Source organism: Oncorhynchus masou, chromosome 5, assembly GCF_036934945.1.
Source record: "Oncorhynchus masou masou isolate Uvic2021 chromosome 5, UVic_Omas_1.1, whole genome shotgun sequence".
Taxonomy (NCBI): Eukaryota; Metazoa; Chordata; class Actinopteri; order Salmoniformes; family Salmonidae; genus Oncorhynchus; species Oncorhynchus masou.
Window position 1 is genome coordinate 28,489,240 of NC_088216.1, and position 17,469 is coordinate 28,506,708.

Below are 17,469 nucleotides of genomic sequence, written 5' to 3' on the forward strand. Positions count from 1 at the left end.
TTTATTCAAATCTATCATTTTAGTCCTTCACCCACATTGTAATCCTTACTTTCAATTGTGAAATTAATAATTTCCAGGTTGGGGAACATTCTTATGGGAATAAAGAATCAAATGTGCCACTGTGAGTGACGAATATCTCTATTGACCCTTCAATATTCCGGTTATTCAAGAAACATCGGCTCTGATATTCAGTCATTCAAAATAGGGACCATCACAAAGCTCTCAAATGAATAAACACACATATGACTCATTCATAATGGCTTTTATGCCAGACGGCAACAGCAGCCTTCCCAGCAGCCTTCACCAGTCACGACGCAAGTCGTTCCCGTCTCTCCACACATCAGGGGAGAGAGAGCCACGATGACTCAACACTCTCCTTAGAACAGGCAGTGTAATTGGTTGGGAGTCGACGGAGCAGCTCAGGACGTCAGAGGCCGGTAACAGTTATGACTTTTGAACAGTCAGCTGACTCACAGTTGACAATGTTCTATTCCTGTTTTTCTTTTTTTCTCCCTCCCACTCTCTCCTCTCTCTGCATCCGTCTCTGTCTCTGCATCTGTCTCCGTCCCTCTCTCTCTCTCTCTCTCTCTCTCTCTCCCTCTCCCTCTCTCTCTCTCTCTCTCTCTCTCTCTCTCTCTCTCCATCTACCTCTCTCATCTCCCTCTACTCTCGCTCCCTCTCTGACGACACAGCCACACTAGATTAGACCAGTTCATCAATCTGAATATTGACCGCGCCTTTTGCGGGTGTTACGACCCCCCTCGCTCTTTGTGGCGTTCAAACGGCTTCTTCTACTTCCATGGTAGCTCGGATCCTTTAAGCACCAGAACAATACAAGCAGGAAATATTGTGAACCGTCAACAATCAGAGCAAAAAGACGACTATAAAATGCTCCCGTTGGTCTATTGTGTGGACGTATGTGATCGTTGGTGTGATGTATTGGTTCACTGGCAGCCAGGTGGGGTTAGTTGGCAGAAAGGGAGCGTCTCCCTGGTCTAGGTACGCTATAATATCGCACCTCTGATGGCGAATGTTAACCGCCCCTAATCATGTGTCTGGCAGGGAGCGCCACAGACGCCATTTGTGTTGCCTGTCGGGGTCTGGAAGAGGCCCAGTGAGAGAGTGGTGCTGGTGATAGAGGGCCAGACGGGGTGAGAAGAACAGACTGGCCATGACTGGGAGGGCAGACAGGCTGGGAAGGCAGATAGACAGGTTGAGTGAGCAGACAAACGGACAGACCGGGAAGGCGGCACACTCTTAGAAAAAAAAGGGTTATTCGGTAGACCTTGTATGATAACCCTTTTTTGGTTCGAGGTAGAAGCCATTTGGTTGCAAGAAAAAACATTTCACCTAGCGAAGAAATCCCAAACCTCTTTAAGAACCTTTTTCTAAAAAGGTTCTACCTGGGCCAAGATTACCTTCTGCCATGTAGATCATGCAGAACTTTAATAACTGTAGATCATTTTAGAAACCTCCACAGAGCTCAATAATCCTCATTCTCCTGCCGATACTGTATGGTTTGTCACCCTGTCCGAAATAGGAGAATGAACAACTGGAAGTGAGTATTACATTAGTACACCAGTGATACTCTAGCCTGGACATATATACAGTTGAAGTCGGAAGTTTACATACACTTAGTTTGGAGTCATTAAAACTAGTTTTTCAACCACTCCACAAATTTCTTGTTAACAAACTATAGTTTTGGCAAGGCGGTTAGGACATCTACTTTGTGCATGTCACAAGTAATTTTTCCAATAATTGTTTACAGACAGATTATTTCACTTATAATTCACTGTATGACAATTCCAGTGGGTCAGAAGTTTACATACACTAAGTTGACTGTGCCTTTAAACAGCTTGGAAAATTCCAGAAAATGATGTCATAGCTTTAGAAGCTTCTGATAGGCTAATTGACATAATTTGAGTAAATTAAAGGTGTACCTGTGGATGTATTTCAAGGCCTACCTTCAAACTCAGTGCCTCTTTGCTTGACATCATGGGAAAATCAAAAGAAATCAGCCAAGACCCCAGAAAAATAAGTGTAGACCTCCACAAGTCTGGTTCATCCTTGGAAGCAATTTCCAAATGCCTGAAGGTACCACATTCATCTGTACAAACCATAGTACGCAAGTATAAACACAATGGGACCACGCAGCCGCCATACTGCTCAGGAAGGAGAGGAGTTCCGTCTCCTAGAGATGAACACACTTCGGCGCGAAAAGTGTAAATCAATCCCAGAACAACAGCAAAGTACCTTGTGAAGATGCTGGCGGAAACAGGTACAAAAGTATCTATATCCACAGCAAAACGAGTCCTATATTTGACATAACCTGAAAGGCCGCTCAGCAAGGAAGAAGCCACTGCTCCAAAATCGCCATAAAAAACCCAGACTACGGTTTGCAACTGCACATGGGGACAAAGATCATACTTTTTGGAGAAATTTCCTCTTGTCTGATGAAATAAAATAGAACTGTTTGGCCATAATGGCCATCGTTATGTTTGGAGGAAAAAGGGGGAGGCTTGCAAGCCGAAGAACACCATCCCAACCGTGAAGCACGGGGGTGGCAGCATCATGTTGTGGGGGTGCTTTGCTGCAGGAGGGACTGGTGCACTTCACAAAATAGATTTCATCATGAAGAGGGAAAATTATGCGGATATATTGAAGCAACATCTCAAGACATCAGTCAGGAAGTTAAAGCTTGGTTGCAAGTGGGTCTTCCAAATGGACAATGACCCCAAGCATACTTCCAAAGTTGTGGCAAAATGGCTTAAGGACAACAAAGTCAAGGTATTTGAGTGGCCATCACAAAGCCCTGACCTCAATCCTATAAAAAATGTGTGGGCAGAACTGAAAAAGCGTGTGACAGCAAGGAGGCCTACAAACCTGACTCAGTTACAGCAGCTCTGTCAGGAGGAATGGGCCAAAATGCACCCAACTTATTGTGGGAAGCTTGTGGAAGGCTACCCGAAACATTTAACCCAAGTTAAACAATTTAAAGTCAATGCTACCAAATACTAATTAAGTAAACTTCTGACCCACTGGGAATGTGATGAAATAAATAAAAGCTGAAATGAATCATTCTCTCTACTATTATTCTGACATTTCACATTCTTAAAATAAAGTGGTGATCCTAACTGACCTAAGGCAGGGAGTTTGTACTAGGATTAAATGTCAGGAATTGTGAAAAACCGAGTTTAAATATATTTGGTTAAGGCGTATGTAAACTTCCGACTTCAACTGTATAGGCTCGACTGAGAGTTTAGAGATCCCCCAACATCCCCCTAGCCATGATGGCATCCTAGTGAATCCAGAAGTGACAGAAAGAGAATCCAGAAGTGACAGAAAGAGAGAGAGAGAGAAAGTGAGAGAGAGATAGGTAGAAAAACAGAGAGAATGAGAGAGAGAGAAAGAAAATGAAGAAGAGAGAGATCCCGATAGGCCCCAGTGGTCATTTACGAGTGAGAGAGAGAGATCTAGAGAGGGAGAAGGAAAAGGGGGGATCTCAAGCTGAGGAGTGAGGGTCTTGGAGTGTGTTCGATATGCCTGTGAGTGTGTCTAAATGTTAAGAGCAGCCTGCAGCCACCCTGACAGGGCTCGATGGGGGATGATTAGGCTGTGCCACCACACTGGCTACCCAGCCAGGCCCAGCCGAGTGCTGCTGACTGAAACTACTGAGGAAGGATTATTATTAGCCCAACACCATGATTACCATCCGGCTTAACGAAATGCTGCTTTCATTTTGGGGGAAACTCATCCAAGATGGATGACCTGGGGCCGATTTGAAATGGAATATCCTTTCGGTTTAGGGAAGCTAATTGGGGAAGAAAGCTAACTAGCTGGCTAACGTTGGTTACTGAGGTAGAAGGAAATCGACTGAGTCCATTACATGCTGTCCTACCTGGATATGGCATTAATGTGAACTTATCCAGTATGTTTTGATGCAATATTTTAGATTTCCATTTCCATGCTTTACATTTGAAATGTCTTTTTATTTTGCCAAACCAGAGGAGCTGGTGCTAAAATTGGAATATTAAATGTAATATTCAATTCAGTCCTATTAGATGTAATATGTTAACTAGATACAGCTGTTTTGATCATATGGATCTCATCTAGGTGTTGTATTCTGTATATTACATTTATTTTATGTGGTGCCATAGACAGTAGTGAGTGCGGTGCTTAGCAGAATGAATGGCAACAGTGGGGCTGCGTTTTCTGGCTCACTGCTCCGAAATGGTTCTCCTAGAGTCATTGTCACCGTGACGGCGGTGTGGAGGGAGTCTCTCTCTCTCTCTCTCTCTCTCTCTCTCTCTCTCTCTCTCTCTCTCCTCGCTCTCTCTCTCCCTCTTTTTTTCTCTCCAGAGCAAGAAGCCCCCACGTCATCGCTTCCCTGGAGCTGGGAGTGGGGGATGGGAAGCAGGGATGGAGAGAGGGAGGGAGGAGGGGGAGAGGAGGGGGGGGGGGGCGATAGACAGGCTGCCAGGCTCCTGGGGAGGCGGCGGAATTCTGCAGGTTGCCACGGTGAGACAGTCGATAGCGTATTGAGCACTTGGCTGCCGCAGAGCGTGCAGGAGTGGAGGAGAGGGAAAGAGATGGAGAGAAAGAGAAAGAGAGAGAGAAAGAAACCGTGTGTCTGCCCTTCAGTGTCTGTAGCAGAGCACATGCATGCATATACGCACGCACGCACGCACACCCACACACAAACACTCAAACACACCATTCAAAATCCATTATCTGCCCATTGCAGATATGAACCAGACCACATCAGCCCTGCTACAAGTTGGATTAAAGCACAGCTCAATGGAAACTTATGTATGTGATCGCTTCCTTTCCTGGAGGTGCCAGATATCCTCTGTATGTGTGTGCGTGTATGTGTGCGTGTATCGTGTGTGTGTGTGTCTGTGTGTGCATGAGCCTAACCCCCTCCTGTGTCATGCAAATTGTGAGTTCCTGGTCGGTCTGGGAGGAGGGAACAAGGCCATTGATTGGAGTACCTTACGCCGCGGCGCACGCTCCTCTCTATGGTGTCCTGTGGGGGAGCAAATTTGCCTATTTTGATTGAATTTTAATTTTTCGGAGGTGGTGTAGAGAGAGAGGGAGGGAGAAAGGCGGCTGCCTCTTCCTCTGCGGCGCAGGGAGTGGATTCATGAAAATGATGTTTTATGGTAAAAAGGATCATTATCATTCCATTTGGCAGAGTTGTTTTAAAATGGAGGGAAGCGGTTTGGCCAATTTTCAAACAAAGAAATAAGAAGTTGCCTACACAATGCCTGGTTTAAATAGGACAATAGACTGTATTTGCTTTACACACTATATTCTGACCAATAAAATGCTCTATTGGCTATAAGACTATTATCTATTGCCATATATGGGAAATGGAAGACCTATCATTTTACTTGTATTATATTGTAAATAATTTAACACTATATATCAGAGTGGAACTGAATTAGAGTCCACTAGCGCATTAACGTTTGGCCTTTATCCTGGCTTTTTCTCATAAAATCCATACATGTGGATTATATTGCATTTATTACAAAATGACAAGACATGTTATTTTTATCATATATTTTTGGGTAATGTATTATATTATATATATTATAGAGCACAGTGGATTAGGGCTAGCTACTGAATAGTCCACTTCCTTTGGCCATTATCCTTGGTTTTTCTCATTGATTTTAATAGGACTTCCTACGTGAATCGGGCCTCATCCCAGCCCAGGGATCTGGTCAAAAGTAATGTACTATCGATGGAATAGGGTGCCATTTACGATGCAGCCTTGGTATTCATCTTGACCTTATTCTTCTCTTGACTTTGCATGCCTGCTTGGCTCTCCAGCTCTGGGCTTTTGACATGCGGCCACATTTTCTCCACTTTTCATCTCTCACCCTGGGTTACACAGTAGAGAGAGAGAGTCAGATAGACAGAGAGAGAGAGAGAGAGAGAGAGAGAGAGAGAGAGAGAGAGAGAGAGAGAGAGTGAGAGAGAGTGAGAGTGTGAGAGCGCGAGAGAGTGAGCAACAGAATGACAGAGAGAGCAAGAGAGAGAAACAAAAAGACAGCGAGAGACAAATAGCGATCGAGCTCTGCGGATTGCTGAATGAACCATCCCATGGGACACTACTGCACACCACTCTATGCCAGAGAACTGTCCCTGTATCCCCCCATTCCCTGTATTCCTCTCCACGGGTCCCATCCAGCCCGTCCAGTCCCTCTCTCTCTGCCCAGTCCAGTCCAGTCTGTTAAAATCTCTATAAATAACCAAGTCCTGCCTTCTCTCACAGACAAAAGAGACAGACAGTTGGCGTTGCTGCTTCTGCTGGTGTTCCATTTCAATGCCTTCAATGCCCACTCACTCCTTGCCAGAGTTAATAGGATGAAGGGGATGGAGGGACCACGAAACATCATTGAACCAATGGGTTCCTTTGATGGCTCGTCTGTTGTCTCCTGACCCCGTCTGCCCCCATTGTTTGTCCGGTAATCACGTTAACCAACACAGGCGCTGGCCCCAGCACGTTCCCCCGACAACAAACAGGTGGTCATTAGCGAGGGTCAAACTCGTTATGAGACGGCAGGCTTCAAATCACAAATCAAATCAAATCAAATTTTATTTGTCACATACACATGGTTAGCAGATGTTAATGCGAGTGTAGCGAAATGCTTGTGCTTCTAGTTCCGACAATGCAGTAATAACCAACAAGTAATCTAACTAACAATTCCTAAACTACTGTCTTATACACAGTGTAAGGGGATAAAGAATATGTACATAAGGATATATGAATGAGTGATGGTACAGAACAGCATAGGCAAGATACAGTAGATGGTATCGAGTACAGTATATACATATGAGATGAGTATGTAAACAAAGTGGCATAGTTAAAGTGGCTAGTGATACATGTATTACCTAAGGATGCAGTCGATGATATAGAGTACAGTATATACGTATGCATATGAGATGAATAATGTAGGGTAAGTAACATTATATAAGGTAGCATTGTTTAAAGTGGCTAGTGATATATTTACATAATTTCCCATCAATTCCCATTATTAAAGTGGCTGGAGTTGAGTCAGTGTCAGTGTGTTGGCAGCAGCCACTCAATGTTAGTGGTGGCTGTTTAACAGTCTGATGGCCTTGAGATAGAAGCTGTTTTTCAGTCTCTCGGTCCAGGCTTTGATGCACCTGTACTGACCTCGCCTTCTGGATGATAGCGGGGTGAACAGGCAGTGGCTTGGGTGGTTGATGTCCTTGATGATCTTTATGGCCTTCCTGTAACATCGGGTGGTGTTGGTGTCCTGGAGGGCAGGTAGTTTGCCCCCGGTGATGCGTTGTGCAGACCTCACTACCCTCTGGAGAGCCTTACGGGTGAGGGCGGAGCAGTTGCCGTACCAGGCGGTGATACAGCCCGCCAGGATGCTCTCGATTGTGCATCTGTAGGAGTTTGTGAGTGCTTTTGGTGACAAGCCGAATTTCTTCAGCCTCCTGAGGTTGAAGAGGCGCTGCTGCGCCTTCTTCACGATGCTGTCTGTGTGAGTGGACCAATTCAGTTTGTCTGTGATGTGTATGCCGAGGAACTTAAAACTTGCTACTCTCTCCACTACTGTTCCATCGATGTGGATAGGGGGGTGTTCGCTCTGCTGTTTCCTGAAGTCCACAATCATCTCCTTAGTTTTGTTGACGTTGAGTGTGAGGTTATTTTCCTGACACCACACTCCGAGGGCCCTCACCTCCTCCCTGTAGGCCGTCTCGTCGTTGTTGGTAATCAAGCCTACCACTGTTGTGTCGTCCGCAAACTTGATGATTGAGTTGGAAGCGTGCGTGGCCACGCAGTCGTGGGTGAACAGGGAGTACAGGAGAGGGCTCAGAACGCATCCTTGTGGGGCCCCAGTGTTGAGGATCAGCGGGGAGGAGATGTTGTTACCTACCCTCACCACCTGGGGGCGGCCCGTCAGGAAGTCCAGTACCCAGTTGCACAGGGCGGGGTCGAGGCCCAGGGTCTCGAGATTGATGACGAACTTGGAGGGTACTATGGTGTTGAATGCCGAGCTGTAGTCGATGAACAGCATTCTCACATAGGTATTCCTCTTGTCCAGATGGGTTAGGGCAGTGTGCAGTGTGGTTGAGATTGCGTCGTCTGTGGACCTATTTGGGCGGTAAGCAAATTGGAGTGGGTCTAGGGTGTCAGGTAGGGTGGAGGTGATATGGTCCTTGACGAGTCTCTCAAAGCACTTCATGATGACGGAAGTGAGTGCTACGGGGCGGTAGTCGTTTAGCTCAGTTACCTTAGCTTTCTTGGGAACAGGAACAATGGTGGCCCTCTTGAAGCATGTGGGAACAGCAGACTGGTATAGGGATTGATTGAATATGTCCGTAAACACACCAGCCAGCTGGTCTGCGCATGCTCTGAGGGCGCGGCTGGGGATGCCGTCTGGGCCTGCAGCCTTGCGAGGGTTAACACGTTTAAATGTTTTACTCACCTCGGCTGCAGTGAAGGAGAGACCGCATGTTTCCGTTGCAGGCCGTGTCAGTGGCACTGTATTGTCCTCAAAGCGGGCAAAAAAGTTATTTAGTCTGCCTGGGAGCAAGACATCCTGGTCCGTGACTGGGCTGGATTTCTTCCTGTAGTCCGTGATTGACTGTAGACCCTGCCACAAGCCTCTTGTGTCTGAGCCGTTGAATTGAGATTCTACTTTGTCTCTGTACTGACGCTTAGCTTGTTTGATAGCCTTGCGGAGGGAATAGCTGCACTGTTTGTACTCGGTCATGTTAACAGACACCTTGCCCTGATTAAAAGCAGTGGTTCGCGCTTTCAGTTTGTAACGACGTTGGAGAGTGAGAGAGAGTGGCGAGAGAGGAAGAGACTGGAGAGAGAGAACAGAGGATGGAAAGGGAGAGAGACATATGCGCGAGTGGCGCAGCGGTCTGAGGCACCGCATCTCAGTGCTAGAGGCGTCACTACAGACCATGGTTCGATTCCAGGCTGTATCACAACCGGCGGTGGTTAGGAGTCCCTTAGGGCAGCAGACAATTTGCCCAGCATCGTCCGGGTTAGTGTTTGGCAGGGTAGGCCGTCATTGTAAATAAGAGTTTGTTCTTAACTGACTTGCCTGGTTAAGTAAAAAAAATGTTTTTTAAAGGACACGTAAACGTGAGCAGACAGGGGAAAAAACACATTAACACAACACGTAGGTACACACACGAGCAGACACACACATGCACACACACACAAAAACAAACATACAGTATGCACTTCATAAACACACAAAACCCACTTTACCTAACACACACACATCTCTCAATGCAAGACCTGTACGAAAGCCAGCTGGAGAGCTGTTGGTCTGGGTCCAGTTGAGGGCTGTCTGCAGAATTATAACTTGGGGGCTTGTGTAAAGCTGTACGGCCTGGGAGAGTAACACGAGACAAATTTGGCTTCGATAGACAGCGCGCATTCACAGCTCACACACACACACACACACACATGCACATATGCACACACAGACACACACAGGGCCGCACGCGTACACACACACCGTGCACACACGTGTACAGACACACACACACACGTAGACAACACAAACACCTAGATACACACACACACACACACACACACGCGCGCGCGGATACAGTGAGATCTGTCCCATACCATAAATCAGAGGCCTCTCAAAGAGGGCCGGAAACCCAAGGACAGCTCAGACACGTGGAGCAGACAGACACAGCCAGGGAGGGTCGCTGGTCCCACGCCACCATCTGGGTGAGTGTGTGTGTGTGGGTTCTAGTGTGTGTGTGTGTGGGTTCTAGTGTGTGTGGGTTCTAGTGTGTGTGTGTGGGTTCTAGTGTGTGTGTGTGGGTTCTAGTGTGTGTGTGTTCTAGTGTGTGTGTGTGTGTGTGGGTTCTAGTGTGTGTGTGTGTGTTCTAGTGTGTGTGTGTGGGTTCTAGTGTGTATGTGTGTGTGTGTGGGTTCTAGTGTGTGTGTGTGGGTTCTAGTGTGTGTGGGTTCTAGAGTGTGTGTGTGGGTTCTAGTGTTTGTGTGTGTGTGTGTATGAGAGATTTAGATTTTATTTAGCATCCCCATTAGCTGACGCCAATGATGACAGTCTTATTGGTGTCCGACACATAATTACAAACAAAAATAAATGTCAATTTATATACATTTAGAAACATGAACATGTAGACATTCCAGACTTAAACATTCCAGTGCCTTCCGGAAGTATTCATACCCCTTGACTTATTTCACATTTTGTTGTGTTACAGTCTGAATTCAAAATGAATTAAATATATTGTTTTCTCATCCATTACACACAATACCCCATAATGACAAAGTGAAAACATGTTTTTAGACATTTTTGCAAATCTATTTGAAATACAGAAATATCTCCTTCATGTAAGTATTCACACCCCTCAGTCAATACTTTATAGAAGCACCATTGGCAGCGATTAAAGCTGTGAGTCTTTCTAGGTAAGTCTCTAAGACATTTCCACACCTGGATTGTATAACATTTGCCCATAATTCTTTTCCAAAATTCTTCAAGTGCTGTCAAATTGGTTGTTGATCATTGTCAGAACCATTTTCAGGTCTTGCCATAGATTGTCAAGTAGATTTAAGTCAAAACTGTAACTCGGTCACTCAGGAACATTCACTGTCTTCTTCGTAAGCAACTCCAGTGCAGATTTGGCCTTGTGTTTTAGGTTGTTGTCCTGTCAAGATGGCGCTGACAGACATGGCAGCTCTGCTTCTAGCTCCTAAGCAACTTTGCAGTATTTTGCTCCTTTTGTGTGTTATACTTTACATTATTAGCCCGGAACGTTTTTTTTTGTGTTATTACATAGAGCCGAACAATTTAAAAAAATAAAGAAGCATTTCGCTACACCCGCAATAACATCTGCTAAATATGTGAACGTAACCAATAAAATTGTATTTAATTTGAAAGGTAAATTAATCTCCCAGTGTCTGGTGGAAAGCAGACTGAACCAGGTTTATCGCTATAATTTTTCCCGTGCTTAGCTCAACTGCATAATTTTTTTATCCTGAAAAACTCCCCATTCCTTGGTGATTACAAGCATACCCATAACATGACCACCACTAAGCTTGAAAATATGGAGAGTGGTACTCAGTAATGTGTTGTATTGGATTTTCTCAACAACATAACATTTTGTATTCAAGACAAGAAGTTAATTGCTGTGCCACGGTTTCTTTTCAGTATTACTTTAGTGTCTTGTTGCAAACAGAATGCACATTTTGAAATATTTTTATTCTGTACAGCTTCCGACTTTTCATTCTGTCAATTAGGTTAGTATTGTGGAGTAACTACAATGTTGTTTATCAATCCTCAGTTTTCTCCTATCACAATCAATAAACTCTGTAACTGTTATTAGTCACCATTGGCCTCATGGTGAAATCCCTGAGCAGTTTTCTTCCTCTCCGGCAACTAAGTTAGGAAGGATGCCTGTATCTTTGTAGTGACTGGGTGTATTGATAAACCATCCAAAGTGTAATTAATAACTTCACCATGCTCAAAGAGCTATTTTATGTCTGCTTTTTATTTACCCATCTACCAATAGGTGCTTTTCTTTGCGAGGCATTAGATAACCTCCCTGGCCCTTGTGGTGGAATCTGTGTTGGAAATTCACTGCTCAACTGAGGGACTTTACAGATCATTGTATGTGTGGGGTACAAAGATAAGGTAGTCAACTTAATACATGACTTTTTAATTGTTACTCTTATTTAGGCTTGCCATAACAAAGGGGTTGAAAACTTATTGAGTCAAGAATTATTATTTTTTTAAATGTAGAAACATATAATTCCACTTTCACATTATGGGTTATGGTGTTCAGGTCAGTGACAAAGATAACAAGTTAAGGGCTGTGAATACTTTCAGAAGGCACTGTGTCTAAAAAACTAAAGACACACCAATTTCACCAATTTTAAAAAGAAATACAACCAAAGAATAATAATGTGTGGGTGCGTGTTGAGTGTGTATTCGAGTGTGTGTTAGAGAGAGAGTGTGTGTGTCTGTGTGTTTGCATCTATCAGTTGCACATACAGTGCATTCAGAAAGTATTCCACATTTTGTTACATTACACCCTTATTCAAAATTTGATTAAATTGTTTTTTCCCCTCATCAATCTACACACAATACCCCATAATGACAAAGGAAAAACAGGTTTTAGACATTTTTGCAAATGTATTAAATTTAAAAAAACTGAAATATAACATTTACATATTCACACCTTTACTCAGTACATTGTTCAAGCACTTTTGGCAGCGGTTACAGCCTCGAGTCTTCTTGGGGTCTGACACTACAAGGTTGGCACCAGGGTTGGGTAGGTTACTTTCTAAATGTAATCCGTCACAGTTACAAGTTACCGGTCCAAAATTGTAATCAGTAATGTAACTTTTGGATTACCCAAACTCAGTAACGTAATCTGATTATATTCTGGCTGGTGTGTTTACGGACATATTCAATCAAACCTTATCCCAGTCTGCTGTCTCCACATGCTTCAAGAGGGCCACCATTGTTCCTGTTCCTTAGAAAGCTAAGATAACTGAGCTAAATGACTACCGCTCCGTAGCACTCACTTCCGTCATCATGAAGTGCTTTGAGAGACTCGTCAAGGACCATATCACCTCCACCCTACCTGACACCATAGACCCACCCCAATTTGCTTACTGCCCCAATAGGTCCACAGACGACGCAATCACAATCACACTGCACACTGCCCTAATCAATCTGGACCAGAGGAATACCTATGTGAGAATGCTGTTCATCAACTACAGCTCAGCATTTAACACCATAGTAACCTCCAAACTCATCATCAAGCTTGAGACCCCAGGCCAAACAACTGTGCAACTGGGTCCTGGACTTCCTGACGGGCTGTCCCCAGGTGATGAGGGTAGGTAACAACATCTTCACCCCGCTGATCCTCAACACTGGGGCCCCACAAGGGTGCGTTCTCAGCCCTCTCCTGTACTCCCCGTTCACCCACGTCTGCATGGCCAAAACACTCACAAACTTTTTCAGATGCACAATCGAGAGCATCCTGTCGGGCTGTATCACCGCCTGGTACGGCAACTGCTCCGCCCATAACCGTAAGGCTCTCCAGAGGGTAATGACGCATCACCGGGTGCAAACTACCTGCCCTCCAGGACACCTACACCACCCAATGTTACAGGAAGGCCATAAAGATCATCAAGGACAACAACCACCCGAGCCACTGCCTGTTCACCCCGCTATCATCCAGAAGGCGAGGTCAGTACAGGTGCATCAAAGCAGGGACAGAGAGACTGAAAAACAGCTTCTATCTCAAGGCCATCAAACTGTTAAACAGCCATCACTAACATTGAGTGGCTGCTGCCAACATACTGACTCAACTCCAGCCACTTTAATAATGGAAAAATTGCTTTAATATATGTATCACTAGCCACTTTAAACAATGCCACCTCATATAATGTTTACATATCCTACATTACTCATCTCATATGTATGTGTATATACTGTACTCTATACCATTTACTGCATCTTGCCATCTTGATGTAATAAATGTATCACTAGCCACTTTAAACAATGCCACCTTTATATGTTTACATATCCTACATACTCATCTCATATGTATATACTGTACTCTAGACCATCCACTGCATCTTGCCTATGCCGTTCTGTACCATCACTCATTCATCAATTTTTTTATGTACATATTCTTATTCATTCCTTTGCACTTGTATGTATAAGGTAGTAGTTGTGAAATTGTTAGGTTAGATTACTCGTTGGATATTACTGCACTGTCGAAACTAGAAGCACAAGCATTTCGCTACATTCGCATTAACATCTGCTAACCATGTGTATGTGACAAATCAAATTGAATTTGATTTGATTTGAATGTATTCTGTTATTTTTAGATTGCTTTCCCCTTAAGGGGCATTAGAAGAAGACAAAAAATGTATGTTACCAATTGAAAGACATCTATTTCAGGATAAATCAATGTTAAGGTTAAATTTTACTTGAATTTTTACTTTATGGGTTGGTTATGTTAAGGCTAAATTTTACTTTATGGGTTGGTTATGTCAGGCTTCTTCAAACCCATCGCTTTCTAATACAGATAATAATAAGATTAAATTATAACTTTACATTAATAACCAAAGTCTATCAGAATTCCAGTCATTCCAATAAATGTTATACCCCTTGATCTTCAAGAATAGGACTTGGAAATATGGATGTATAGATTAGCCAAATTGTTTTACTTGAATATGACCCCAAAACTAAGGACTTATTAGCCAGCCCTACTCTGATGTTTATGATTTTGTTGTCATGGAGGACTGATTGGGCTCATTGATTCGAGTTGAAAAATAAATGCTGCGCTCATGGAATGGCATACTTTGCCAAGAGTGTGCAAAGCTTTCATCAAGGCAAAGGGTGGCTACTTTGAAGAATCTAAAATCACAAATATATTTGTATTTGTTGAACACTTTTTTGCTAATGTAACGTCTTTCTTCCGCCAAAGGAGAGGAGGACCAAAATGCAGCGTGGTTAGAGTTCATGTTTTTTTAATAAGAAAACTAAACATGAACACAAATACAAAATAACAAATGTCGCAAAACCGAAACAGTCCTATCTGGTGCAGAGAACACAAAGACAGGAAACAACCACCCACAAAACCCAACACAAAACAGGCTACCTAAATATGGTTCCCAATCAGAGACAATGACTAACAACTGCCTCTGATTGAGAACCATATCAGGCCAAACATAAAAATAGACAAACTAGACACACAACATAGAATGCCCACCCAGCTCATGTCCTGACCAACACTAAAGCAAGGAAAACACACAAGAACTATGGAGCACGTGTCCATTTGAGCACGTGTCCATTAGGCCTATGGATTTTTTTTATCAGCATGATTTAGACTGAGCAATAAAAGCCCCACTTTTATTCCATAGGCTTGGATCAGCACTATGCAGCTGTTGCAATAATGCATTTTTTACTGGCTGTCCACTGGTTTCAAAAACATTGATTGATAGGCAGCTTAAACTTTTTGAATTCAACCATTATTGGGTTCAAATACACATTTTTATCTGTGAACAGACAAAAAAAATTGCAAAGAAAAAGCCATATCTCAGACTGGCCAATAACAAGAAAAGATTAAGATGGGCAAAAGAACACAGACACTTAATAGAGGAGTACTTAAGACGGTGTATTTAATAAAGAAAAAATCCTAAAATACAAAAAATGGCAAATCCAAAAGGTGGTAGGAAAAACACAAAAAGACCTCAAAAGAAACTCACCAAAAATAAACAAAAACAAAAAACAGAATACCACAAGAACTTCACCCGGAATCGACAAGAGCACACAGAACACTAGGGCAGGGTGCTAACATACAAACACAGAGCACAGAACTGAGGGAAACAAAGGGTTTAAATACAATCAGGGGAAACGAGACACAGGTGCAAATAATAATGGGGATCAAGGGAAAAACATAGGGACAAAAAGCACAATGGGGACATCTACTGACCAAAACCTGGAACAACCCTGGCCAAATCCTGACAAGTAGTACACAGGACTTGTGGGGAGTAGTACACAGGACTTGTAGGGAGTAGTATACAGGACTTGTGGGGAGTAGTACACAGGACTTGTAGGGAGTAGTACACATGACTTGTGGGGAGTAGTACACAGGACTTGTAGGGAGTAGTACACAGCGTTGTACGAGATCTTTAGTTTCTTGGCAATTTCTCACATGGAATAGCCTTCATTTCTCAGAACAAGAATAGACTGACGTGTTTCAGAAGAAAGTCCTTTATTTCTGGCCATTTTGAGCCTGTAATCAAACCCACAAATTCTGATGCTCCAGAACTCAACAAGTCTCAAGAAGGCCAGTTTTATTGCTTCTTTAATGAGCACAACCGTTTTCAGCTGTGCTAACATAATTGCAAAAGGGATTTCTAATGATCAATTAGCCTTTTAAAATGATAAACTTGGATTAGCTAACACAACGTGCCATTGGAACACAGGAGCGATGGTTGCTGATAATGGGCCTCTGTATGCCTATGTAGATAGATCATTAGAAATCAGCCATTTACTGTAACAACACAGAGGCGGATGCAAGATGCAAGCAACGATGGTTTAATGAATATAGTTCACAGCAGCAACAGGACAGACAGACTGTACTCAGACGGAATCCGACCCAGGGACTCGGGCGCATCTTCCGATGATAACGTGCTGAGAAAACCAGGGGAGTGTGTCCGGATGAGTAGGAAGGAGCACAGCAGATAATCCACACAAGAGAAGAGCACGGACACACGACACAACCTCAGGGAAGAAACAACGATCTGACAACAAGAAGCACTGGTTACAGAACATATAAAGGGAAGATAAGTGGTTCCAGCTGGCGCAGACAATCAGGCCGAGATTGGGAACCACGCCCACACAAACACGAGAGAGAGAGAGAGAGAGAAAGAGAGAGGGAGGCAGTGGATTCATGAACCGTGACAATACCCCCCTAGGAACGCCTCTTGGCGTTCCCAGGCAAATTTACCTGTCGATTGAAATCATCGATAAGGGAGTGATCCAGAATGTCCCTAGCAGGCACCCAACTTCTCTCCTCCGGGCCGTAACCCTCCCAGTCCACCAGGTACTGGAATCCGCGTCCCCTCCTTCTAGAGTCCAAAATACGATTGACAGAAAAGGTGGTTTCCCCATCAACAAGTTGTGGCGACGGGGGAACCGGGACCGGCGGGTTAATGCGTGCCTGAAACACAGGTTTTATCTTAGACACATGAAAGGTAGGATGAATTCTCCTATACGTCGGAGGAAGCTTGAGCCGGACCGCCACCGGACTAATGATCCTGGTGACTTTGAACGGGCCGATAAATTTGGGGGCAAGCTTGTTCGAAACGGATCGGAGTGGAATGTTCTTAGTAGAAAGCCACACTCCATTGGCCAACGACGTATACCGGAGGCTTCGACCGGTGACGATCGGCCTTAGCCTTGGTGCGCGCCCCCACCCGGAGAAGAGTCTCACGGGCTCTGCTCCATGCGTGACGGCACCTCTGGATGAAAGCGTGAGCGGAGGGAACAGTGACCTCGGACTCCGTACTGGGAAAGATAGGTGGCTGGTAACCTAAACTACACTCAAATGGAGAGAGACCCGTGGCTGCCACTGGCAACGAATTGTGAGCGTACTCAACCATAGAGAGTTGTTGACTCCAGGAAGACGGATTCTTAGAAACCAAACATCGCAACACTCTCTCCAAATCTTGGTTGGCCCTCTCCGTTTGACCGTTGCTCTGGGGATGAAACCCTGAAGACAGGCTGACACTCGCTCCCAGTAACCTACAAAACTCTTGCCAAAACTTGGACACAAATTGGGGCCCACGGTCAGAAACTACGTCCATCGGCAGGCCATGTAAGCGAAAGACGTGATCCACGACAGTTACCGCTGTCTCCTTGGCAGATGGTAATTTAGGCAAGGGAATAAAATGAGCCGCCT

At 44.3% G+C, this 17,469-nt stretch overlaps 1 long non-coding RNA gene across 1 annotated transcript; it reads right to left on the reverse strand.

The window, feature by feature from the left end:
* Nucleotides 1-16,082: 16,082 nt before the first annotated feature.
* On the reverse strand, nt 16,083-16,978 carry LOC135539349 (uncharacterized). The gene is made up of 2 exons (XR_010455609.1): nt 16,516-16,978; nt 16,083-16,309 (listed from the first exon to the last, which is right to left on the reverse strand). It is a non-coding gene; the product is annotated as an uncharacterized LOC135539349 (long non-coding RNA).
* Between the last annotated feature and the right edge of the window lie 491 nt (nt 16,979-17,469).